Genomic DNA, 26046 nt, shown 5'->3' on the forward strand with positions numbered 1-26046 from the left:
GCTTTGCATGTGGCCCGCCAATCTCAGCCAGGATCTAATCCAGGCCCATTCTTTCCCCTGGTTCAGGCTTGTGAGTGGCTTTCTGAAGTTTTGATTATTAACCTTTCTAAATAATTCCTATGCTCTTCTCAAGTCACATCTAAGTTGTCAAACTTGCAGATGCTTCATGGCAACATGATTGTTATTTTGTCACCAGATGCACCTTTACTGTCACCTCACATCAAATTAGATGCCCTGTGTAGCTTATATTCCTACAATTTTTGCTTCTTTCCCAGAAATACTTAATCAATATCTCCCTTATTTGCCAGTGGTTGACTGATTGCATTCTTGGCCCTTATTTTTCACTCCTCCCTTCTATTCAGGACCCTTGACATGTGATTTTGCATGACCTCTTGCTAAAGAGGTGGAATTTATTTCTCTATGAATAAGAAAAGTGGCTAAAAGCTTCATGGAAGGGCCTATGTTCAAGGAGATTGACCTGTCAGGGGGTTTGAGAGCAGTAAGAGTTTAGAGGCTGGGAAGATTCCGGAAGGAGACTCCACTGTGATCCTGTGTGGTTTAATCTGATGGAAGCGGGATCCCAGCTGGTGGTTCTGGACACGAGGAACAATGTCTTGATTCTGTGAAGAAGAGGTTACAGGAGTTAAGCCAGAGTGACCAGACACTGGACAAGCAGGCTGAGATTTGGTCCGAGGGTCCAGGAGGGCATCCAAAAAACAAACAGAAAATCTAGACAGGAGACCAGCAACCCTGTGGGGCCTGAGAAGAGGGTGCCCTGCTGGCACTGCCAGGCTCATCAGACACCATATTGAGATAGGAAGTCTTGTTCCAGAAACCACCGACAGTGGGAAGGGGGATCCTGAACTTTCCCTAAGTTCAGAGCTGGATGAGAGTCAGGTCCTCTAACTTAGAAGGCCATGGAAAGCAGGGGCTACAACTGCCACCCTGGTCACTCACTTTTCTCAGGAGTGGACACTAGGAGCCTTCGGATCCAGCGGCTCTCATCCTGGGTGCACACCTGATCACCTGGCACATTTTTTAAAATGCTGTTGCCTGGGCTGCACCCCACCCCCAACAAGATTCTGACTCGATTGGCCCTAGTAAGTGGAATGTATTAGGTTGCCACAAAGGTAACTGTGGTTTTGCCATTACTTTTAATGGCAAAAACTGCAATTACATTGCTCCACCCTATGTTATTATTATTAACAATATGCCGCCTGTGTTGAAAACACATATCCAGTTGGCTGGACCCCAAGCCTTCCTCCTGGTACAGGCCTTTACACTGATCTTTCTAAACCACAGTTTAATTAGGCACCTTAATTACCATTTCTAAAGAAAAAAAATTAATGATGAAAATAACTGTTTTAATCTGTGGATTACACACACAGTCATTTAAAATACATAAATTGACCAACAGAAGCCCTTGTCTCTAGCCATGACTTTTGTTGTATTTTTTTTTTAATACTGTGTTGTGTATTACTTGCTGTGTTGCCCAGGCTGGGGCACAGTGGTACCATCACAACTCACTGCAGCCTCGACCTCCCAGGCTAAAGCAATCCTCCCACCTGAGCCTCCAGAATCTTGAAACTACAGGCATGTGACACCACACTGGGCTATTTTTTGTTTATTATTTGTAGGGTCTCCTTGTATTCCCTAGGCTGGTCTTGAACTCCTGGGCTCAAGCTATCCTCCCTCCCACAGCCTCTCAAAATGCTAGGCTTGCAGGCCTGTGCCACTGCGCCCAGCCCTCTAGCCATGTTTTACATGTGCCCTGCAGTCAAGAGCTGATGCCTTGCCAAGACAGGGAGTGCATCGTAAAACCTCAGAGTAATTGACCTTAAAGAGATTCTTTTTTTTTTTTTTTTCAGTTTGAGAGCAGGTACTAAAAATATGGAATGCTTCACGAATTTGCATGTCATCCTTGTGCAGGGGCCATGCTAATCTCTGTATCGTTCCAATTTTAGTATATGTGCTGCCGAAGTGAGCACAAGAGATTCTTTAAAATATTCATTTTATTTTTTTAAATTTATTTTTGAGACAGAGTCTTGCTCTGTCATCCAGGCTGGAGTGCAGTGGTGTGATCTCGACTCACTGCAACCTCTGCCTCTGAGGTTCAAGGGATTCTTGTGCCTCAGACTCCTGAGTAGCTAGGATTACAGGCATACACCACCAACCTAGGCTAATTTTTGTATTTTTAGTAGAGATGGGGTTTCGCCATGTTGGCCAGGCTGGTCTCAAACTCCTGACCTCAAGTGATCCACCCGACTCGGCCTCCCAAAGAGCTAGGATTACAGGCATGAGCCACCACACCCAGCCTAAAATATTCATTTTAAAGAAGAACATAGCAACTTAAAAATGACAAAATATTAGCTTGTCTATCTGTATTTATTCATTCACACCAAACCCAAGGACTCTATCATTCTTTTTTTTATTCTTTTTTTTTTTTTTTTTTGGAGACAGAATCTTACTCTTTCACCTAGGCTGGAGTGCAGTGGCATGATCTCGGCTCACTGCAACCTCCGTCTCCCAGGTTCAAGTGATTCTCCTGCCTCTGCCTCCGAAGTAGCTGGGTCTACATGCACGCGCCACCAAGCCTGGCTAATTTTTGTATTTTTAGTAGAGACAGGGTTTCACCATGTTGGCCAGGCTGGTCTCAAACCCCTGACCTCAGGTGATTCGCCCGCCTTGGCCTCCCAAAGTGCTGGTATTACAGACATGAGCCACTGCACCCGGCCTGGACTCTAGCATTCTTAACACAGAATATTGCATGCTAAGAAAAAAAACAAGAAAATGCTAGGATACATTGCAATGCAGTGTTCTTTTGGATCTGGGGTCGGGGCAGGCTTTGCAGAGACAGTGCCTGTTGATTTCAGGCCTAGATGAAAAACAGGAACCAACGTGGTGACCAACTGGGGAAAAGCTTCGCCGGCAAAGGGACCCCGCGTTCTGCAGAGAACTCATGCTCAATGATCAGTGGAGAAAGCAGTTTGGCGACTTCAGGTGATGCTCACAGCAGTTCATTATCCCAAATGTGAAGCACCCCAGCGGCCTGAAGAGAAGGAAGTAAACAACACACACACATCCAAAATGAGGAACAGGAGTTAAATTTATTTTTAAAGCACTATGAATAAGCATAGCCGGCATTACAGACAGTATTCAGGGGATGGTATTATGTTCTCTCACATAACGTTTCTAAAGAACAGAGACGCGCATGGCCCTAGTCAGTTTTCCCTGTGAGTGATAAAAAATAATCTTTTATTAATATTATTTTGGATTTGTTACCATTGTACATAATCTCAGAAGACCAAGCAGAGAAGACATTATATAAATCAAAGGAATAAATGAATATGAAAGAAAAGACAATTATAAGCCCGAGTAAAAATTTCTGCCCATTCTGTTACACTATAAAGCATTTTGTAAATCTAAATATCATACATGAATGTTGAATAAATATATAAATATGATCTTCCTCTGGGTTTTTAAAAATAAGGATCTCGGTAGGCAAAGAGCTATCATTTCATATTTAAAAGTTCTCTCAGGCCTGTGTTTTCCAGCCTCAACAGCCACCGCAGGGAAGCCAGTATCTCAGTAGAGATAATGAGGGTGGCAGTTGACAGCCCTGGGTTTTGGACTGGAGGCAGATGGAACTAGGTTGAGTCCCTACCTTGCCATTTGGTTGTGTGACCTTGGACAAGGTACACAATCTATCCAAGCCCTCATTTTGAAATGTCTAAAATGGGGTGGTTCTTCCCATTTCAAATTGTTGTTGTTGGAACAAAATGAGAATTATTTAGAGTGTGGAACAGCGGCTGTGACATCCCCATGGTTATCATGACCAACATTATCTCATCGGAGGGTATGGATGTGTTTGAGGGCCTCATACTGGCACACTTGGAGATGCACAAGATAGCCATGGGATAGAATAAGGCTGTGGCATGGTTGTTGCTTCAATGGGAAGACTTGGAATGGACAACAACTCTTCCATAGCCTTACCAATCAATCCTGGTGGCAATTAAGTGCGGTGGCTCACACCTGTAACCCCAGTACTTTGGGAGGCCGAGGCAGGCAAATACCTTCAGCTCAGGAGTTCAAGACCAGCCTGGGCAACACGGCGAAACCCTCTCTCTACAAAAAATGCAAAAAATTAGCCAGGTGTGGTGGTGCATGCCTGAGTCCCTGCTACTCGGGATTGCTTGGGCCTGGGAGGTTCAGGCTGCAGTGAGCCAAGATTGAGCCACTGCACTCCAGCCTTGTCGACAGAGTGAAACCCTGTCTCAAAAAAAAAAAAAAAAAAAAAAAGAATTGAGGAAGTTGGAGATCAGTCTGTTGTCCATTGGTTTTTGTTGCATTTAACCTAGTGTGAGTTTGGCTTTCAACTCTTTATTAAGGAATTCAACGATAATCTTAAAAAATTGTTTCTGGAGAGAATTCTTCCTGAAACAAATTGTCACCTGGAAACTCATAAAGGATAAATACCAAGCCATACAACTAGGAAGCAAACTATATAATAATTATTCACTTATGAGAACTACAGAGATTAATGTTATTCATGATGGAGAAAGATATTCTGCTTTAGGCATATTTCCTATCCCTCTAGCAGGGGTAATCAACATATTTTCCCCCCTTCCATTCAAAACAAAGTTTGATTAGTGCATTAATTAGATATGGTAGGATTTATTCTAGGTTAACAGCTTGGAATATAAATTAAGAGAGATGAAGAGGAATCCATAATCAGGAATCATCCATCAACATCTCGTCTGCTGTTGAGGTTATACCCTCTAGGTGCCACTGCTATCTGTTCTGAGGTTCACTCTGATCAGCAGCCTTGGACTCTTCTGGAGTGACAGATTGGTGTAACTACAGCCTTAAGCCTCACTTGAACCACCACAGCCTCTTCTGGACAGTCAGCAGTCCTTGAAGTCTCAGAGTCTTTTAACCAAAGGCTGTGGATGTTTCCTTATTGATATCATCGAAGATCTAGTGTATCACGATGACAAACTTTGCTCCCTGTTGGGCCAAAAAGAGACATAAAATTTAAAACAACAACAAAACAAAACAAAACAAAACAAACAAACAAAACAGGACTCTTCTTTTAGCTACTGCAGTTGAGTACAAAATTACCTTATAAATCACAAATTTTTGAGGGTCTAGCATGTACACGTGCACACTCACTAATGAAAATAGACAGATTCCATAGAACAAACAGGCTGCTTTGGAAAAAAAATAATGAATCCAGAGTGACAACCCAGGTTTGAGCCCCAGGTCAATTACTGAGTAGCTAAGTGACCTTGGGCATGGTCATTTCACTTCTCAGAATGTGTTTATTCATCTATAAAATGGGAATGATAATATTCACTTCAGGCTTCTAACAACATTGTGGTGAAAATTAAAACAGATAGTCCATGTGGAAGTATTATGAAAACTGTAAGAGGCACTGCTGTGTAAGTGGTATTGTTATTACCAATTTCTAAGAATTGTTGAACACCTTATCCTTAGACCATATCAGCGAGCTGACACCTGACAAATGAGAACTCATTACTGTGTCATATCCCATTGTCTCTGGCTGTTTTCATCCTCAGCAGATAGGGTGGGCCTATGTTGCTCTGGAGCATACATCCTTGGTAGAGGGCATTTCTCTAAAAGTGGAAAGGATTTCTAACCTTCTTCTCATCTCACCGTTTCCACATACCCATGTGCCAAACAAATGTCATTCAAAATTCCTAAAGCAAGAAAAGAGAAATATAGGAAGCAGATAGGCACATCTGTTTTAGGTTTCCTCACTTTTGTTAAGATTCTCTATTGATCTCAAAGGCCTCTGCCTCAACTCCTGAAATCTCTGCATAACAATAATATTTACCATTTGTTAAGTACTTCTGTAGTTAGTCACAAGATAAACTCTTGATGTTGAATATTTTCTTTAATCCTCACAACAAGCATATGAAATAATATTACTGCTCCAGATTTAATGACTGGGAAATTGAGACTTAGAGAGATTAAAAAACTTTTCTGAGGTTGCAAAGCTAGCTAGTAAGTGGCACGGATGGGACTAGGTCCTAGGTCTGGCTAGCTCCACAAAACATGGTCTGACCACTACACTATCAAGCTTTTCCTGAAAAATGTCTCTATTGCTACTATTAGTTTTGTCTGGAATCTGCCCTTGAGACAAGTTGCTATATAGCATTAAGAATTATTTTTGCCTCAATCTGTCAGATGGTTCATTTTTCCATCCAGCAAATATTTATTGAATCTACTCTCTACCATGTACTGCACTGGGGAAGAGATGGACATCAACTATGAAGGAATCCAGACCTTTAATCCTGTAGAGCTTCCAAGTAAGGATAATGGATCAAATACAACCTTCTCCCTAGGATATGTCGATGTGCACGGCATTAGGAAAATCTGCTTTTTAAATTAAAATACAAACTTATGAAGATTTTCTTTATTGTTTACCAAAAATACATGCCTTAGAGATTCTTTAATTTCATTCATTCAGTCAGTGAAATGATAAACGTTTGTTAGGTGCCTATTAAGAGTCAGACGCCATGCTAGCCAATCTAAAAGATAAAACTTCATTTATAAAATCTTTGATAATCATGGTTATTCTAGATGTGCTAGGGAACACCTAATGTTAATATCTGTTAATTCTCAATACATTTTCATGGTGAAAGAAAATAATTGGGAGATATATGTGTATATGCATACACACACACACACACACACACACACACATCACCATAACCAAGATTTTGAGATTCTTTCCACTTTAAACTTTTATACACACATTTTGAGCTTAAAAATTTTCTTATTTTGTTCTGTGGAAAAAGTATTTATAAACAGTATAATAGCTAAAAATTAGAGCATAAAAAAGAGGTAAGGGAGAAGTGAAAATACAGCATGGGCAATCCAGAGTTAAGCAAACTGTTGAATAAGCATCATTATTTTTAATATGTTTTCCATGGTTTCTAAGCATCCAGATAAAGTTGAGCTTTCCTTTTTCTGAATAGTGATACTGGCTGGGTGTGGTAGCTCAGACCTGTAATCCCAACAGTTTGGGAGGCCGAGGCAGGAGGATCACTTAAGTCAAGAAATTTGAGACCAGCCTGGGCAACATAGTGAGACCCTGTCTGTACAAAAAAATTAAGAAATAATTGTATCTGTGCCTGTAGACCCAACTATGTGGGAGGCTAAGGCAGAAGGATCACTTCAGCCTGGGAGAGCAAGGCTGCATGAGCCATGATGGCACCACTGCACTCCAGCCTGGGTGACAGAGCAAGATCTTGTCTCAAAACTCATTATGATAATAATAATGATACTCCTCTGTACCATAATGTTTATTTTTAGATTTGTGGGGCCTTTCCTTTGGAGAATGTGAACTCCTTGAAGGAAATAGCCCTGCCATATTTGTTTATACCTCCATAGCAAACAAAACAATTCTGGGCACATAATGGGTGCTAAATATGTACTTGCTGATTAATAGATTAAAATTCTTGGAGAGGTAACAGTAATAACTGAAGGATTATAGAGACCAAAAACAAAGATATTACCTAAAAATTATCTTCCCATTTGTTGAAGTAGTTAAAATATAATGGTTTAAGAAGCCAAATTCTGTCATTTTCTATTTCTGCATCTTTGGACAAATTACTTAATCTTTCTGTGTCTCAGTTTATCCTTATCATAAAAATGGGGATAATAAATGTGTCTCTCTAGTAGAATTGTTGTGAGAATTAAGTAATTATAGAACAACATTTACACCACCAGCACATGATGAGTGTGTAATACATGTTTGTCATTATTTGTGATTCTCTTATGGAAACCGAGCTTGACAGTTGTGGCATTGATTGCCAGAAAAGTGGAAGAATGGAATGTGGATGGAAAAACACAACAGAGCATCCAAGAGATATGAGACAATAACAAAAGATCTAACCTACATGTAATTGGCATTCCAGAAAGCAAAGACATTAAGAAATAATATGTAAGGATTTTCCAAAATGAATTACAGATACTGAATCACAGTTCCAAGATGTCCAAAGAACACCAAGGAGAATAAATTCTCCCTCCCAAAAGAGCTCCCACATCATAGGCATATCATATTCAAACTGCTGAAAATCAGAGACAATGAGAACATTCTGAAGGCAGCCAATGAAAGCAGACACACTGTACATAGAGAAGTTAAAAACCAAAGGTAAGAAGGACAGAATATTTCTCATCAGAAACTATGCAAGCCAGAAGATAGTGGAATAATGTCTTTGTTGCTGATTGACATAAAAAAAAACAGTAAATTCAGAATTCTGTACCCAGCAAAAATATCTTTCAAAAAGAAGGGAGAAATAAAGACTTCTCAGACTCAAAACAAACAACAACAAAACCTGAGAGAATTAATTGCCAGTGTACCTATGCCATAAGAAATGTTATAGAAAGTTCTTCAGGCATAAGGAATGTAACAGAAGATAGAAACTTGAATCCAGAGAAAGAAATTAAGAGCATTGGAAATGGAATGACTAAACGTAAACATAAAATCATGTTTTATTACTTTTAATTGCTCTAAAGAATAACTAAAGCAAAAGTAGAAGTATTGTGCATTTATAGCATTTGTAAGAGTAAACATAGGGCAACAATAGAACAAGGGTGAGGAGCTGGCAGTGGGAATATATTACCTTTATAGTAGACATGAAACAGAAGATAATTATTTGAAAGTAGACTTTGATCAAACAAGATGTGTATGGTAAAGTCTAAGGCAACTACTAAAATTTTAAAAAAGAGTTACACATGTTAATTCAATAGTGAAGATAACATTAGATAGTAAAAATGCTTAATTAATCAAAAAGGGGGCCAAAAGAAAGCTCAAATGGAACAAATCAAAAACAGCTGTTTAGATTATTGACTTTAACTCAATCATACCAATAATCATATTAAATGCAAACCACACTGATAAAGAGATAGAAATTGCTAGACAATATAAAAAGCAAGACTCAACTATATACTGTCTACAAAAATACCATTTTAAATATAAAAACATAGATAGGTTAAAAGTAAAAGGATGGAAAAAGATGTACCATACAGACACTAATCAAAAGAAAGCTGAGTAGCTTCATTAATGTCAAAGTAGGCTTCAGACAAGAAATATTACCAGCGATAAAGAGGGTTATTACATAATGATAAAGGATTCAATTCTCCAAGAAGACAAAGCAATGAATGATTTTATGCCTATAAATTCAACAGCTTAGAGCGAATGGACAAATTCCTTGAAAAGCATATCTTACCAAAATTAGCAAGAAGAAAAAGAAAAATTCACACAGCCCCGTATCTTTTTTCAAAATTGAATTTATAATGAAAAATCTTTCAACAAAGAAAACCCCAAGCCCAGATGGCTTTACTCATAAATTCTATCAAAGCCTTAAAGAAAAAACCGACACCAGTCTTACACAAACTCTTCAAGAAAACAGAAGAAAACACTTTCCAAGTTGTTTTATGAGGCCAGCATAAACACTGATGCCAAAACTTGGCAAGGACATTACAAGAAAAGAAAATTACAGACCAATATCCTGCATGAGTAAAGATGCAAAGTCCTCAATAAAATATTAGAAAATCAAATTCAGCATTGTGTGAATAGGATAACTGTTATTAACAAGTAGAACTTACGCCAGGATTGCAACTTTGGTTTCCCATTAGAAAATCGATGGTCATAATTCATCACAGTAACAGACTCAACAGAAAAAAGAATTGCATCTCAATTGATGCAAAAATAGTTTTGAAAACATTTTATACATTTTCATGATTTTTTTTTTTTTTTTTTTTTGAGACAGAGTCTGGCTCTTGTGGCCCAGGCTGGAGTGCAGTGGCCCAATCTTGGTTCACTGCAACCTCCACCTCCCGGGTTCAAGCGATGCTCCTTCCTCAGCCTCCAAAGTAGCTGGCATTACAGGAGTGCACCACCACGCCCGGCTAATTTTTGTATTTTTGGTAGAGACGAGGTTTCACCATGTTGGCCAGGCTGGTCTCAAACTCCTGACCTCAGGTGATCCACCTGGCTCAATTTCCCAAAGTGCTGGGATTACAGGTGTGAGCCACTGCACCCAGCCACATTCATGATTTTTAAAAACCTCTCAAAAAACTAGGAAAAGAAAGAACTTTCATCAATGTAATAAAGGGCATATACAAAAACCCAACAGCAAATGTTATACTAAATAGAGAAATATTTAATGCTTTCTTTCAGAGTTCAGAAACAAGACGTCCACTCTCCCTACTTCTATGCGACATTATCCTGAAAGTTCTAATTAATACAACAATGTAAGAAAAAAATAAAGGCATACAAATTAAAAAGAAAGAAGCAAAACTATCTCTTATGCACATAACACGATTTCATATATAAAACATCCTAAGGAATCATTATTTGGTCTATTAGAACCAAAAATAAATTTAGCAAAGTCACTGGAATCAAGGTAAATATATAAAACTGAATTATACTTTAATTTTGGTCCGGGCATGGTGGCTCACGCCTGTAATCCCAACACTTTGGAAGGTCGAGGCGGGCAGATCACTTGAGGTCAGGAGTTTGAAACCAGCTTGACCAACATGGCAAAATCCCGTCTCTACTAAAAATACAAAAAAAATTAGTCAGGCGTGGTGGCAGGAGCCTGTAATCTCAGCTACTCAGGAGGCTGAGACATGAGAATTGCTTGAACGGGGGAGGGGAGTGAGGGGGGAAGGGAAGAGGGTGGCAGGTGCATTGCAGTGAGCCAAGATTGCACCACTGCACTCCTGCCTGGGCAATAAAGAGAGACTCCTTCTCAACGTAAATAAATTAATTAAATAAACAATTCATTATATTTCAATTTTGACAAACAAAACATTGGAAAATGAAATTAAACAGCAATTCCATTTATAATGGAAGCAAAACATAAACTATTGAAAATTTAACAAAAATAAGTAAGACATTCTGAAAATGATTTCATATTGCCAAAAATTTTAAATAAAAAATTAAACCATGTAACATGCTTATGGATTGGGAGAATTAATATTGTAAACTCGATTCTCCCCAAATTGATCTATAGCTTCAGTGCAATCCCAATCCAAATTCCAGGAGGCTTTTTAGTGGAAATTAATGAGCTGATGTTAAAATGTATTATGAAAATGCAAAAGATTAAGATTAGTCAACAGAGCCTTAAAAAGAGAAAATATAGAAGATATATCCTTCCTGCTTTCAAGACTTACTATAAAGCAACAATTATTTAGACGCTGTTATTTACATCAGATAGACAAGTCAATGAAACAGAACTGAGGATCCTGAAATAGGTCCATGTGTGTATAGTCAATTGATTTTCAACAAAGGTGTTTGTGCATGCTCGCACAGGCACACACATCCAATGTCGAAAGAAAAGTCTTTGCAACAAATGATTCTAGAATAATTGGATATCCATATTAAAAACAAAAACAAAACAGAAGAACTTTGACCGCTACCTCATACCATACACAAAAATTAGCTTAAGACAAGAGGTCTTAATGTAAAATCTGAAACTATTAAGCTTCAATGTTTTCTAAAAGGAGATAAGTGAAATATCTGCATGCTCTTACGCTCAGCTAAAATTTATTCAGAACATAAAAAATACTAGTCAGAGAAGACAAAAATCACAAATTGGACATAATCAAAATGTAACACTTCTGCTCATTAAACAATATCATTAAGAAAATAAAAAGACGAGACATAGACTGGGAGAAATATATGCAAAATCAATTTTATTTTATTTTATTTTTTGTAGAGGCAGGGTCTTACTATGTTGCCCAGGCTGGTGTCCAACTCAGGACTCAAGAAGTCCTCCCACCTCAGTCTCCCAAAGTGCTGAGATTACAGGCATGAGCCATAGCACCTAGCCTGCAAAATCTATTTCTTTCTTTTCTTTTCTTTTTCTATTTTTTTCTTTTTTTTTTTCTGGGAGACAGAGTTTTGCTCTCGTCACCCAGGCTGGAGTGCAATGGTGCGATCTACAACATCCACCTCCTGGGTTCAAGCAATTCTCCTGCCTCAGTCTCCCAACTAGCTGGGATTATAGGTGCATGCCACCATGCCCAGCTAATTTTTGTATTTTTAGTAGAGACAGGGTTTCAGCATGTTGGCCAGTCTGGTCTTGAACTCCTGACCTCAGGTGATCCACCTACTTTGGCATCTCAAAGTGCTGCGCAAAATCTGTTTCTGACAACAGATTTGATACCTGCAATATGCAAGAATGCCTACAAATCAATAACAAAAAGAAAACCCAATTGCCAAAAACTGTAAACAATCGAAGTGACCATCAACGAGTAAATTTATACACAAACAGTAGTATACTCATGCAATGGAATTATGCTTGGCAGTTTAAAGGAACACGTTTCCTCAGGTATCTCAAAGGCATCATTTTGAGCAAAAGAAGACAGACAGAAAAGAGTACTTATTGTATGATTCCATTTATAGAAAGTTCTAGGGTAGGTAAATCTAACCTGTGATGATAGAAATGAGAAAAGTTGGCCCCAAATGGTGGCTCACACCTGTAATCCTAGTACTTCGGGATTGGGAGGTTGAGGCAGACGGATCACTTGAGGTCAGGAGTTTGAGACCATCCTGGCCAACATGGTGAAACCCTGTCTCTACTAAAAATACAAAACTTAGCCGGGTGTGGTGGTGGGTGCCTGTAATCCCAGCTACTTAGGAGGCTGAGGCAGGAGAATCACTTGAACCCAGGAAGCGGAGGTTACAGTGAGCCGAGATTGCACCACTGCATTCCAGTCTGGGTGAAAAGAGCTAAAACTCTATCGAGAAAAAAAAAAAAAGAGAGAGAGAGAGAAAAGTGATTGCCTCCTGGAGGCTGAAAAGGTGTTAAGATAGAACTTTTTGGGGTGATGGGAAAGTTCTGTATCTTGATTGGTTTGCAGTTATATGGCTGTATTCATGTATTCATACTCATTAAACTGCACATTTAAAATTGATGCATTTCATTGTATGTAAATTATACCTTGATTTTTTTAAAAAAAGAGTAAACAAAAATCACTTTAACCGAAGTGAAAGAAGCAGGTTGCAGCAATAGGATTTCATTTACACAGCATTCAAAAACAGGCAAAGTGAATCAATATATTTCTCACTGTGAAATTATTTTCTAAATAATCCACCACAAGAGCTGAAAGTGGTTGCCTTTAGGGAGGAGAAACGGGAGACAGCTAGTTTCCTTCACAAAACAAGCATTATTTGACACTTAAAAATCTGTTGCATATATAACTTTGGCAAAAGTTATATATGCAAGCTAAAAAAGAAACCCATACCATTTGCAGGTTGGTGCTATAAGGTTCAAAAGAAGATTGTTGACATTCATTTCAAATAGAAAATTATTTATGATGGACGAATCTGGCAGAAAGTCCAGGACACCGGGTCCATTTGCTGTTGGTTGTGTAATAGAGGCCACCTAGTCACCAGTCATGCATAAAAGACAATGGGAAAAACACTGGAAAAGTGTGCATTAAATTAGAGTGAGGGAGGAAAATTGTGACAGAAACCCGATCTGTACTCCCTAATTACAAAGTCTCGTCTTCACCAACTGACACAAATGTGAAGTCAAATTAAGTATCGTCTAATTAACTAGCATCCACACAACTTCAAGACCCGCGACTAGGTATTATTCGGCTGAATAAATGAAATGCAAGGACTTGCAGATTCTCCGTCAACCCAGATCTGCCATCTCAGCCGACTGCTACAAGGTTAGGCCATTTTGTTTTCACACATTTCTCCTTTCAGGGCTCTCCTTGTAGTATTTACAGAAAAAGGCAATGCTGGTAAACAGTTTCACACAATGAGGTGTGAGAGTTGATAGGGTCTATTTAAGCTCTGAACTCCCCTGATGAGCTGCCAAAAGTTGTTATGAACGGCCCAGCTGACAGCGTGATGACTGATAAAAGAAAAACAAACAGCTCGGGTAATTCATGAAAACACACTGCACCAAGACAACTCGGAGTGGCGAGTGACAGTTAAGATAATGGAATTTTGGAAGCTTTTCTTAAGCGGTCCTCTCTATACAATTATTCTGTTAATAGACTCTGCCTTAATGTAGCTGGATCTTCAAAACTTCTTTCCATAGAAAAATATTTATTATGATCTCTGGCAGAGAGCTGCTGGCCTCAGACTTTTATACAATGGCCAGTTTCACACACAATTTCCTCTTCCCAGAGCAGGCTGGAATTTAGTGTAGGGCTGTGTCTGCCATTTAAAGAAATAAAATATCCGATTTCCACTTCTATTACTAGGAACATTTTGAAGCGTTCTTCCTTCATTTCTTTCATTTACGAATCATTTGCTGCAAACCTTTGATTAAAAAATAAATATTGGTTTACACACTCAACTGCTAATAGTTTAAAGGAGAACAATTTAAATGTGGTGGAAGTCAATTTCCAATTCACATAGCCTATTTTGAGTTCATTTCCTTAAATCAGGCGTGACGAAGCAAGAAAATATCAATTTGTCAATGTTTTGCCTTTGTACCCAATGATTTTTCATGAAGTATATTGTGGTTTCTGTAGCAATCGCATATTTCTTAATTAATGTTTTAGAAAGCAGAAATATAGACATATCTAAAGCATGTGTATATTCACACATAAATAGTATGCGATCCTGTGCCCAGAGTCAGAGAAGGAAGAAAAGAGAGAAGAAAGAAGGAAGAGGGGAGTGGGGTGGCTGTGTAGTTTAGGACCTGGCTACCGAGGGGTCAAGCAGCATGTTAGAAATGCAGAATTTCCGCCCTACCCTAGCCCCCAACCAAATCAAAATTTGCATTTTAACAAAGATGCCCACGTAATTCATATGCACCTCAAGGTTTTGAGAAGCTCTGTAATTTTGATGACTGATGTCTTTAATAGTTTAAGTTTTATAGCTGTAAAGGCTTACAAATATGATGATCTACGTTTTACAAAAAGTTTAAAGCTCTATCATAAGTTATTTCAAGCTTCTCAAAGTAATTTCATAAGTATTCTTTCAAATTTATTTTACTTCTCCTCCTTCCTGGGAAGAAATCTTGAGTGTCCTTGAGCTCTCCAAGCCTTCTAGAGACTTTGTCCCTTCCACAATCGTTTTCCTTTTACTTCAAATATTCATGGGCCCGTCTGGCACATTTTTAGGTAACAGGCATGGTGCTAGAGCCTGGATTTTGTGAACCATAGGACTTTTATAAGAATAATAAAAACATTTTATAAGAATAATAAAAACATTTAAAAAATTATAACTTGATTGTAGTATCAACTATTTAACTGCTACAATACAGAGTAGAGTATCTCACAGGAGACACGAGAGAATCATTGGAAAGGCCCAAACAACAGAGGTGGCCTCCACCTACCCATCAAGGACAGCAAAAATCCACCATTGGACACTCATTCCTTTAAGTTTTGTGGTGGTTAATATTTATACAGTTATCTTTAAAACTCAATGGGATCTTGAGATCAGGTCTAACTCTCAACAAATTTGCTCAGTGTTGATAAATTTAAATACATACCAATTAAAGAACTTAACATGGCCCAAAATACTATAAACAAAGACAAAAGACACAGGTTAAATCAGGGAAAATACATGCAACACATATTTACTATTAATATAAGGACTCATTCCTTTTTCATTTATTTTTTTGAGACAGAGTCTCACTCTGTTGCCCAGGCTGGAGTGCAGTAGTGTGATCTCGACTCACTGCAATCTCCACCTCTTGGGTTCAAGCAATTCTCTGCCTCAGCCTCCCAAGTAGCTGAGATTACAGGCACACAACACCACACCCAGCTAAGTTTTTGTATTTTTGGTAGAGATGGGGTTTCACCATGTTGGCCAGGCTGGTCTCAAACTCCTAACCTCAAGCAATCTGCCTGCCTAGGTCTGCCAAAGTGCTGGGATTACAGGCATAAGCCACACGCCCAGCCAGGACTCATTCCCTTAATTGACAAAGAGTTTATATAATTCAGTTGGAAAAAGACACATCCAGTGGAAAAATGAGCAGTGGACATAAATAGGCAATTCATCCACAAAAGTGAGTAAATACATGAAGTGGTGCTCAACTTCATTTATAATCAAAGACATACAAATTGAAGCAACGATGAGAGAATAATTCTTACCTATTATGTTGGCAGAAATTAGAATATTTGATAATACAAATTGTGTGCAGAAATAGGCACTCTCATCCACTGTGGGTAAGAATATATATTAGTTCAACTGTGTTAAGGGGCAACTTGGTAATATTGACCAACATTGTGAATGCACATACGCTTTAACCCAGCAATTCCATGCTAGGAATTTAGTCTAGGAAAACACTTGCAAAAGCACCTTAAACAAGACGGATAAGCAACCTCAAGGAGCATCATGCCAGGAGCTGAGCACCGCCCCCCGCCCCACGGCAGTACCACCCAACAAGGAAAGACTCCCTGAGCCACACAGAGAATCAAATAGACTGGCATGAGCTTACTACAAAATTATCTCTGAGATGTACCAATTATTCATAGATACAGAGAAAACAAGCAAGGCTCAGAGTGGTATGTACAACTTGATCCCTTCAGATTACATAAAAATACATGTATATATATATAGGTAATGATTCATATTTTTCCCCCTGGAAATACAAGGACCAACTAATAGTGGTTGCCTTTGGGGAGACAGAGCAGTTAGTGGGAAAGGTGATCAGTGGAAGAAAGCCATCTAATGTTAATTATACATTTGTCTCTATCGTTTGAATTTTCTAGAAAAGTTCTGAGTGTATGTGTATATAATGTAGGCAAGCAGTGTCTTGGCATTGAGTTTATAAACCATTTTGCCTTATTAAGTTCCAGGCACAAAATTATTGGGGAAAAGTCCTCGGAGTGAAATTATTCTCCATGAGTTCATTTTCACAATTACATCTCTGCAGACAAGCAGATTTCTCAACCACACAGTAGCTAGGCTTCCCAAAGAACTGCTGTGTCTTCTGGAGCTGTGATGATAACATTTTTGGAGGTCAAAGAAACCTCTGAGAATCTGTTTAAAGGATAACCAGAAAAACTTTCCGCACACAAAATTTCAGGTTCAATATTGGGAGTTTCGCAGAACCCCTGAGACATCCATGGATTGTGTGAGGTCAAGGGCTCAAGCTAGTAAGGATTACCTGCCCTAGAGAATCTTGAAGTTAGAATGACACCAATTTTACGATTTCATATGCAGCTCTATTGCTGGGACTACTTGGGTTTCCACAGTGTGCCCAGGGGCTACTCCTGTGAAAGTCCTTCCTGACTCGCCCATATTGTACCCAGCTGAGTCTGGAGGCCTGCTTCCACAATCCCATAGCCTGCCATGCTTGTGTCTATAAAGTGTAGTATCTTTTGTGGTGAGTATAATTGTTCACTTGTTTGGTTTGCCATCAAGATGGCTAGCTCCTTCAGGGCAAGGCATTTATTTTCTAGATCCTTATTTTTTCAACATTGGAAACATTAAAAATGACCAATGAATGAATTCTCAATGTCAATCATCAAATCTTTGTGAATAACCACATACAAACTTGGTATAACCCATTTTGTATTTTTAGTAGAGACAGCATTTCACCATGTTATGTTGGCCAGGCTGGTCTTGAACTCCTGACCTCAAGTTATCCACCCATGTTGGCCTTCCAAAGTGCTGAGATTACAGACGTGAGCCACCATGTACCTGGCCTCCAACCCCGGCCTACTTTTTTACCCAAAGTAGTTATGTGTAACTAGAGTGGTACCCTTCTTGGCCCTCTCTCTGGTCCTACCATATCACCAGTATGACACCCTTCTTTTGGAGTCATGCAGAAGCTCTAGGGCCCACGTGGACATTACATGTGATTTCTCTAATCCAGGGTTCTCTTTTCTTTATTCCACTCAGCCATCTAGTGGCTTGCAGACTGGTAAGGAATAAGAAGGCAAAGAAAATTGCAGTGTAATATCCCATACTCAAGGAATATTGAATGTTGCATTGTGAACTTTAGCACTCCTCTATGTCCTAACCAAAGAAATAACAGCAGAAAGGATAAAAGGGGCTTTGTAGTCATAGATCTGAGTGGGAGTTCTAGACCAGCATGTATGGAATCATGACGAGTTCACTTGTTCCCTCTGGGGCTCAATGTGTTAGTCAGGAAAGGGTGGGCTATGCTTCAGTAACAGATAAGCCTCAAAATATTAGTAGTTATATAAAATGCAGGTTTATTTTACTCACATGAAGTCTTCTGTGAAGTGGGTGATTCACAAGGGTGGCTGTCCCCAATGTGATGACTCAGCAATGCAGCCTGCCTCTCTTTAGTGACAATACCAGCTCAACATGCGATAGAAAAGAGAGAATGTGGAATACTCATAACCACACTTTCATGCTCCATCTGGAAATGATGTGTGGCCATTTCATTTACCACTGGCTAGAGCTAGTCACATGGTCCCAAGCTAACCACAAGGGTGTTGGGGAGCGCAGTCTTCTTATGCACCAAAGAAGAGCACAATAGGACTTGCACAACACGTAGAACTGTCTGTGCCACATTCAATGTCCTCATCTGTAAAGTGAGAATAACACCTACCTTACAGTTTTGCTGCAAGTATGAAACAAGAATGCACATAAAGAGTGCAATGCATATAGCAGACAGTCAAGAAATGGTGTTTAGTTATTTTCACTCAAGCTAGTAACTCCCCATTTGTCAGGCTATTAGAGAGGCCTGTAAAATTGTAGGGACACCAGGCCTTCTGTGAGTGAAGCACCACAGTGGTGTGAGCTAGTGTGTCTACCAGCATGTCTATTTATCTATTTATCATAGAAGAAATTCTTGGCCCTGGGATATGACACTCAAGACAGCCTCAGGGTGTCACTGGGAAGTGGGAACCAACTCAGAAGGGCCTGGCCTCACTCTCAAGAAGTCATATCCCAATGAGATACTTGTTCAGAGGTATATTATAACACTTCCCTTACACCAGCAGCCAAGAAAAACCAGCAACTTCCAACAGCATTCCACATGAACAATAAACTCAACTTGACTTTGTTGATGATAATGGTAATGGAAGTGTCTATCGTCCTTTTTAAACAGCGTATCCCTCAAATTTGTTTTTCTATCATTTGTATAACCACCATATGATAAAGTTGCCCTTAGTTTAGTTAATTATGTTTAATCCATGTATAATGTGAGAGTCAGATGATATATTTTTAATGTGATGCAATTAATCTTTAATTCTTGGGGTAAGGAGAAGGAAGACAAAGAATTAAGCATATTCCAGGCTGGGTGCAGTGGCTCATGCCTGTAATCCCAGCACTTTGGGAGGCTGAGGTGGGCAGATCATTTGAGGTCAGGAGTTTGAGATCAGCCTGGCCAACGTGGTGAAACTCCTTCTCTACTAAAAAATACAAAAATTAGCCGGGCATGGTGGCATGTGCCTGTAATCCCAGCTACTCAGGAGGCTGAGGCAGGATAATCTCTTGAACCTGGAAGATGGAAGTGGCAGTGGGCTGAGATCGTGCCACTAGACTGCAGCCTGGGCAACAGAGTGAGATTCTGTCTCAAAGAAAGAAAAAAAAAGAATTAGGTATATTACATGGCAACCCTGGGAGTAAATAATATAATCATATTCCATTCACATTTCCTGGTTTCCTGGCTGCATTCTCCGTCATTTTATGCACTACGCTGGTAAATACAGTGCTCATTCACCTCACCATCCCATCACATTCATCCAGTTGAACTCTAGAGGCAGCCATGCAACTATCTTTTAGAATCTGATGCTCTAGAAACTTATTATCTACCATCTCCCCATTATACATTTTTTCAGTGACAGCAATGAAGAGGCATTGAAATACAAAACTGTTTTATGCTCATTTTATATCTTCCCAGAAGAGTTTCATTAACGACAAAAATACACCTTTTTAAGAGTTCTATATTGTCAATTGTGACCTACTACCAGGAACCATTTATAAGAAAATGTAAAATTTTCCTTGTATCTTTATCGAAATGATTTAGTTTATCTGTTACACCCTTTATTTTGATTATTTTCTACAAAAAACCAACATTTACAAAACAACAACCAAATATACAGTCACCTATGTAACCAAAGGACATTTTTCATTTTGTTTTTGAGATGGGAGTTTCACTCTTGTCACGCAGGCTGGAGTGCAATGGTGTGATCTCGGCTCACTGCAACCTCCGCCTCCCGAATTCAAGTGATTCTCCTGCCTCAGCCCCCAGAATAGCTGGGACTACAGGCATGCGCCACTACACCTGGCTAATTTTTGTATTTTTTAGTAGAGATGGGGTTTCACCATGTTGGCCAGGCTAGTCATGAACTCCTGACCTCAGGTGATCCATCCGCCTCGGCCTCCCAAAGTGCTGGGATGACAGGCGTTAGCCACCACGCCTGGCGCAGATAAAACATTTCTAATGTATCTTAACTCATTTCAGTTGACCTCAATTTGTTCATAAAAACAGATGACCAGGAGTACAAAAGGGTCTGTTTAGAAAGTAAACCGTCTTCTGCCATTCAACATGGGCTCTGGTGGACCTGATTCTGCAACATTCCATTTGAAAACTGTTTTGTAGGGGATACTTATCATCTCTAATGTCATTCAGAACTGTTCAGAAAATTATTCAGCAGCTATAATAGCTGGTATGTCACCTAACTCCAAGGAAACATACTGATATGCCCAGTATGTGTTAAAATCAGGTACTATTGGTCTGATTCCCAGTGCTGTGTCACATTCATGACACGCAGCCAATGAATTAAATCACTTTTGACATATTACACTGGCCTCTGACATGTTGCCAATGTAAAACGACATAAGATACTGAAAATGATAATATTGAAAATGGATTAATAGATAGTTCCAAATAACCAACGTCTAATAACCCTTTCAAATGCAAAGAAGGAATGATAATCACTTTGTCCTATTTTGAAAATGCATTCTTCTCAGAATAAAGATTATCATATATAATAGCTGCTACCATATGTTGAATACCTACGTGCAGACATCGTTATAAGGACCTTCCCTCCTCAACAGCCCTATAAAGCAGGTACTATTAATATTTCCATTTTATAGATGAGAAAACCAACGGCGGGAGAGGTAAATTAACCTGCCTGAGGTCACACACCTGGTAAGGAGCAGAGGCTACATTAGCAACCTTGCTACATACACCTTCTTTGAAAGGAATCTAGGAATGTCAATGGGCCTTTTAAAACTCACTTCGCAAACTAAATTTTATCTAGTCACAGCTGAATAAGAAATACAGGGCATGTGAATGATATGCTGGGTTTGCTGCATAAAAGTCATCAGGCAAATAACTCGGCTTCTATGAACCTCTGTTTCTTTATCTCTAAAATAGTGGTAATGATAGTATTAGTCTGTTCTCGCACTGCTAGAGAGAAATACCTGAGACTGGGTAATTTATAAAGAAAAGAGTCTTAATTGTCTCACAGTTTCACAGGCTGTATAAGAAGCATGGCAGGTCTACTTCCGGGAGGCCTCAAGGAACTTACAGTCATGGAAGAGGGGAAGGAGGAGCCAGCACTTCACATTGCAGGAGCAGGAGGAAAAGTGACGGGGGAGGTGCCACACATTTTTAAATGACCAGATCTACTGAGAATTCACTCATGATCACCAAGACAATGCCAAGGGGGATGGTGCTAAACCATTCATGAAGGATCCGCCCCGATGATGATCCAATCACCACCTACCAGGCTCCACCTCCAACACCAGGGATTACAATTGAACATGAGATTTGGGTGGGAACACAGATCCAAACCATATCACTTGATCATCATAAAAATTGTTGTGAGGCCTCAACACTGTTATGGGCTGTATTGTATCTGCTGCTTCCCCACCTCCCACTAAATCCACATGTTGAAGTCCTAACCCCCAGCACCTAAAAATGTGACTGAAGATAGGGCCTTTACAGAAGAGATTAAGTTATTTTATTATATATATTTTATTTGTTATATAAATAAAATAAAGCCTTTAGGGTGGATTATGGCCCGCCCTAAAGGCTTTATTTTATTTAGGTTGGTGCAAAAGTAATTGTGGGTTTTGCCATTAAAAGCAATTACTTTTGCACCAACGTAAATAAAATAAAGCCTTTAGGATGGGCCATAATCCAATCTGACTAGTGTCCTTATAAGAAGGGGAAATTTAAACATTCTAAGAGATGTCAAGGATGCATGCACGCAGAGGAAAGGCCACCTGAAGACACAGGCAGATGGTAGCTATCTGCAAGACAAGAAGACAGGTGTCAAGGGAAACCAAACCTATTGACACCTCAGTGTTGGGCTTCCAGCCTCCAGAAATGTAAGACAATAAATTTCTGTTGTTTACACCACCCCAGTTTGTGGTATTTTGTTATGGTGGCCCTAGAAAATGAATAAAAACACATTAACAATAATTTCCATAGCACCTGGCAAATAGTCAGTGCTCATTAAATGGTTTTTAGCTCAGTTGTGAATGCAAATACACACAGCCTTTGTTTTGGCTAAAAGGAAATGTGTCCTACTTTTTAAAACATAATCTGAAAAACGCTTTTTTAATCCATAGACTTTTCATGAAACTTTAAAAGACTAAAGATGGTTCATTTTTCAAACTAACAAAATCCAGTTAACACTGGTTAAAAGTCACTTTGTGGCCAGGTGGAATGGTTCATGTCTGTAATCCCAGCACTTTGGGAGGCTGAGGCAGATGGATCACTTGAGGTGAGGTCAGAAGTTCAAGATTAGCCTGGTCAACATAGTGAAATCCTGTCTTTACTAAAAATACAAAAATTAGCCAGGTGTGGTGGCTGGTGCCTGTAATACCAGCCACTCGGGAGGCTGAGGCAGAAGAATCTCTTGAATCCAGGAGGTGGAGGTTGCAGTGAGCCAAGATCGTACCATTGCACTCCAGCCTGGGTGACAGAGAGAGACTCTGTCTCAAAAAAAAAAAAAAGAAAGAAAATGTCGGTTTACTACAACATTTCATTATATTGTGGATGTTGAAACTGACATTCGAAAGTTCCTTCTCTTCCTTGTAGCTACTGGGGCACTTGTGTCTAGTAAGTCTAGGTTTGGAATTGACACAATTTTGACAGTAATACACAAAGGTCATGACAGAGAGAGAGGGAGAATATATAAACAAACCAGTGTAGACAAAGAAAAAAGAAAGTAGTGTGCTGAAATTTTCTTGAATGAAGCTACCTGTATCAGAGCTGATAGATAAATTTCATCTCAAGAGCTAATTCCTATCACTTGACTTTGAGTCTTATGTTGAGAGAGGTTCCGAAGCCACACCTGGGCTCAGGAAAGAGCACCTAGATGGATTAGGAAGTTGTTTGAACACAGAAGGAGAAGGACAGGAGTAAGTGGGCTGCGTGTTTACTATTCAGAATGTGGACATTGGCTAATGGGCCCCTTTGACTCTCATCTTTTAACTTTAAGGCCTATCAAATATTCAGACTATTGTGCATACTGGACCTATCTCAATACTGTAACTTAGCAATTCTGAATTCACTAAAAAGTAAATGCTTTTCTTGACATATGTATTTCTTGTGACAGTTAAGCTTTATTAGTTAAAAACATAAGGAAAACCCTCTGCTCTGAGCTAACAAAGGCCATCAGCTGATTTACTTTTCAAGGTGCTCTAAACTTCCAGCTGGCTAACCCATAGAACACATATTTTCAGAGGAAGACAAGCTTTTCCTCACTAGTCACCATGGTAGCCTTTTGGTTGCCACCTAGCAATAGGTTTGTGGTTCACACTTTTGCATCAGTGGCTTTGTAATCCATAGGTACTGTTAACTCTTGATAAATGCATGTTATTGTGAAGTAGACTAGGTCATGGGGCATGTTGCCCACCAAGCCATACCCTAGAACATGACGGGATATGTATCAGCCCGATAATGCCCAGACTTGGTTTGCTTCTAAACTGAGGACCAAAGCTCACGCTGTGAGAATTGCACCAGTCAGCGAGCCACCTTCCCCTCTGTGATCCCACTGGAGAAAGCTACTTCAAATGATTAACAATTCACGTTTACTTTCAAACTGCCGAGTCCAGTTGGCTAAAGAAAGGCACTAGGAAGCCTAAGAATCTAGATTTAATCTCTCAATGGGCCAAATAGCTTCACACTGAGAAACCTCCAGCTCGACTCGTCCCATGGGTTGGAAGGGGGAGAGAGACAGAGACAGTGACAAAGAGACTGACTGAAATAAACTTCAGCACTACCACGGGAAAGACTCAAAGGGCAGGTGCTGCTGAGAGGGCTCCAGCCCTTTCCTGTCCAAGATCACCATGAACAAGTCGTATTCAAGTCTCAATATGGATCTCTGCTGTAGGAACACAGAGGAGGATCGTTAATGTTCTAAACATCTGATGCCCGTGTGTATTAATCCATTCTCACGCTGCTCTAAAGAACCACCTGAGACTGGGTAATTTATGAAGAAAAGAGGTTTGACTCACAGTTCTGCAGGCTTAACAGGAAGCATGACTAGGAGGCCTCAGGAAACTTACAATCAATGCAGAAGGTGAAGGGGAAGCAGGCACGTCTTACCACGGCAAAGGAGAAGAACGAGTGAAGGGGGAAGTGCTACACACTTTCAAACAACCAGATCTCGTGAGAACTCACTCACTATCACAAGAACAGCAAGGGGGAAATCCACCTCCATGATTCAATCACCTCCCAGCAAGCCCCTCCCCGGACAAGTGAGGATTACAATTTAAGATGAAATTTGGGTGGTGACACAGAGCCAAACAATATTACCATGGTATCTAGCACAGTTCCTTACATACAGCAATATATTCCTATGGACTGACTACATTTTAAAATAAAAATCCATTTATTATTATTCATTAACATAATACATTATAATAACATCTCTACCAAATTTATTGGAGTAAGTTGGCTCATGCAGAAATCTACGGTACTATGTTAAAAGTCCAAAAGTTTACAAATTAAAAAATAAAATTGATATTACAAAATATTAATTATATTATTTTAAACCTTCATTCAAAATATAAAAGTAGCTGGGCATGGTGGCTCATGCCTGTAATCCCAGCACTTTGGGAGGCCAAAGTGGGTGGATCACTTGAGGTCAGGAGTTCAAGAGCAGCCTGGCCAACATGGTAAAACCCCATCTCTACGAAAAATACAAAAAAACATTAGCTGGGCATGGTGGCACACACCTGTAATCCCAGATACTTGGGAGAACTGAGGCAGGAGAATTGCTCAAATCTGGGAGATAGAAGTTGCGGTGAGCCGAGATTGCGCCATTGCACTCCAGCCTGGGCAAAAGAGCAAGACTCTGCCTAAAAAAAATAAAATAAAAATAAAATAAAATAAATAAAAGTAGAACACAATAAGGATTATGTTGGTTTATTTTCAATAAAGAAAACTGTCTGGTAAACTCCGAAGGCCCTTTCTGGTTTTGGAAAGTAACAGGCAATAGAAAAGAATTCAACAGGCTGGCTACTATTAAGACTTCCTTGATCTGGGGGTCCAGCTAGCTTATATTGATCTCAGCCTCATTCACGACTTCCGCTATGCACAGTGAGAGTTTGCAAATGGAACATTTCTTATGCCATCATGCAAGCATTGCCTCCTCACGCCGGCATTGCCTGCCACCCATAGAAATGTCACATTGTGGAAAATGCAATGAGTGGCTTGTTTCCTGGGGGATGCAAAGAGATGAGCTTTTATATAGAGCAAGGACTTCCTTAGCTGATTTGGCATACTTAGTGCATCTGATATATGGACCTTCTTAATTGAAATTATGTTTAGTCATGCTTTAAAAATGTTGCTTCTAGAAGAATGCAATCTTTTATTTCAGTATCAGGGTTTCTAGCACCTCATTTGGAGAAATCCCTGAAATTCCTCTGTCCTTCCATCTCCTGCATGACTCTAATAACCAGGAAGCACAAGGATGGAAAATGAATTCAGGCAGCATAAGTGGCAACCCTCTCCCACATTTCCTCTCCTCTGCAACCCCCTAGAAGGCTTTTTGAAGTCAGAAGGTGCTCCATAGGAGGTGAGGGCTGACTCTGGCTGCCAGCAAGCAGAAATGTTCAGCTACTTAACACGGGGCCACATGTGGCAG

General features: G+C 39.6%; 1 long non-coding RNA gene and 1 other non-coding gene across 3 annotated transcripts in view; both read right to left on the bottom strand.

Annotated features, from left to right (window-relative positions):
• Nucleotides 1-1884: 1884 nt before the first annotated feature.
• On the bottom strand, nt 1885-1988 carry LOC123570754 (U6 spliceosomal RNA). The gene has a single exon (XR_006694998.1). It is a non-coding gene; the product is annotated as a U6 spliceosomal RNA (small nuclear RNA).
• Nucleotides 1989-3088: 1100 nt separating this feature from the next.
• LOC135968910 (uncharacterized) overlaps nt 3089-26046 on the bottom strand; it is a 39118-nt gene continuing 16160 nt past the window's right edge. Inside the window, exons 3-4 of one of the 2 annotated variants that reach the window (XR_012428926.1) lie at nt 25136-25258; nt 3089-5007 (exon numbers count right to left, since the gene is read on the bottom strand). This is a non-coding gene — a long non-coding RNA (uncharacterized lncRNA). The remainder of the gene's footprint in view (nt 5008-25135; nt 25259-26046) is intronic. The other variant, XR_010583938.1, reaches the window with a different exon arrangement.

Source organism: Macaca fascicularis, chromosome 20, assembly GCF_037993035.2.
Source record: "Macaca fascicularis isolate 582-1 chromosome 20, T2T-MFA8v1.1".
Lineage (NCBI taxonomy): Eukaryota > Metazoa > Chordata > Mammalia > Primates > Cercopithecidae > Macaca > Macaca fascicularis.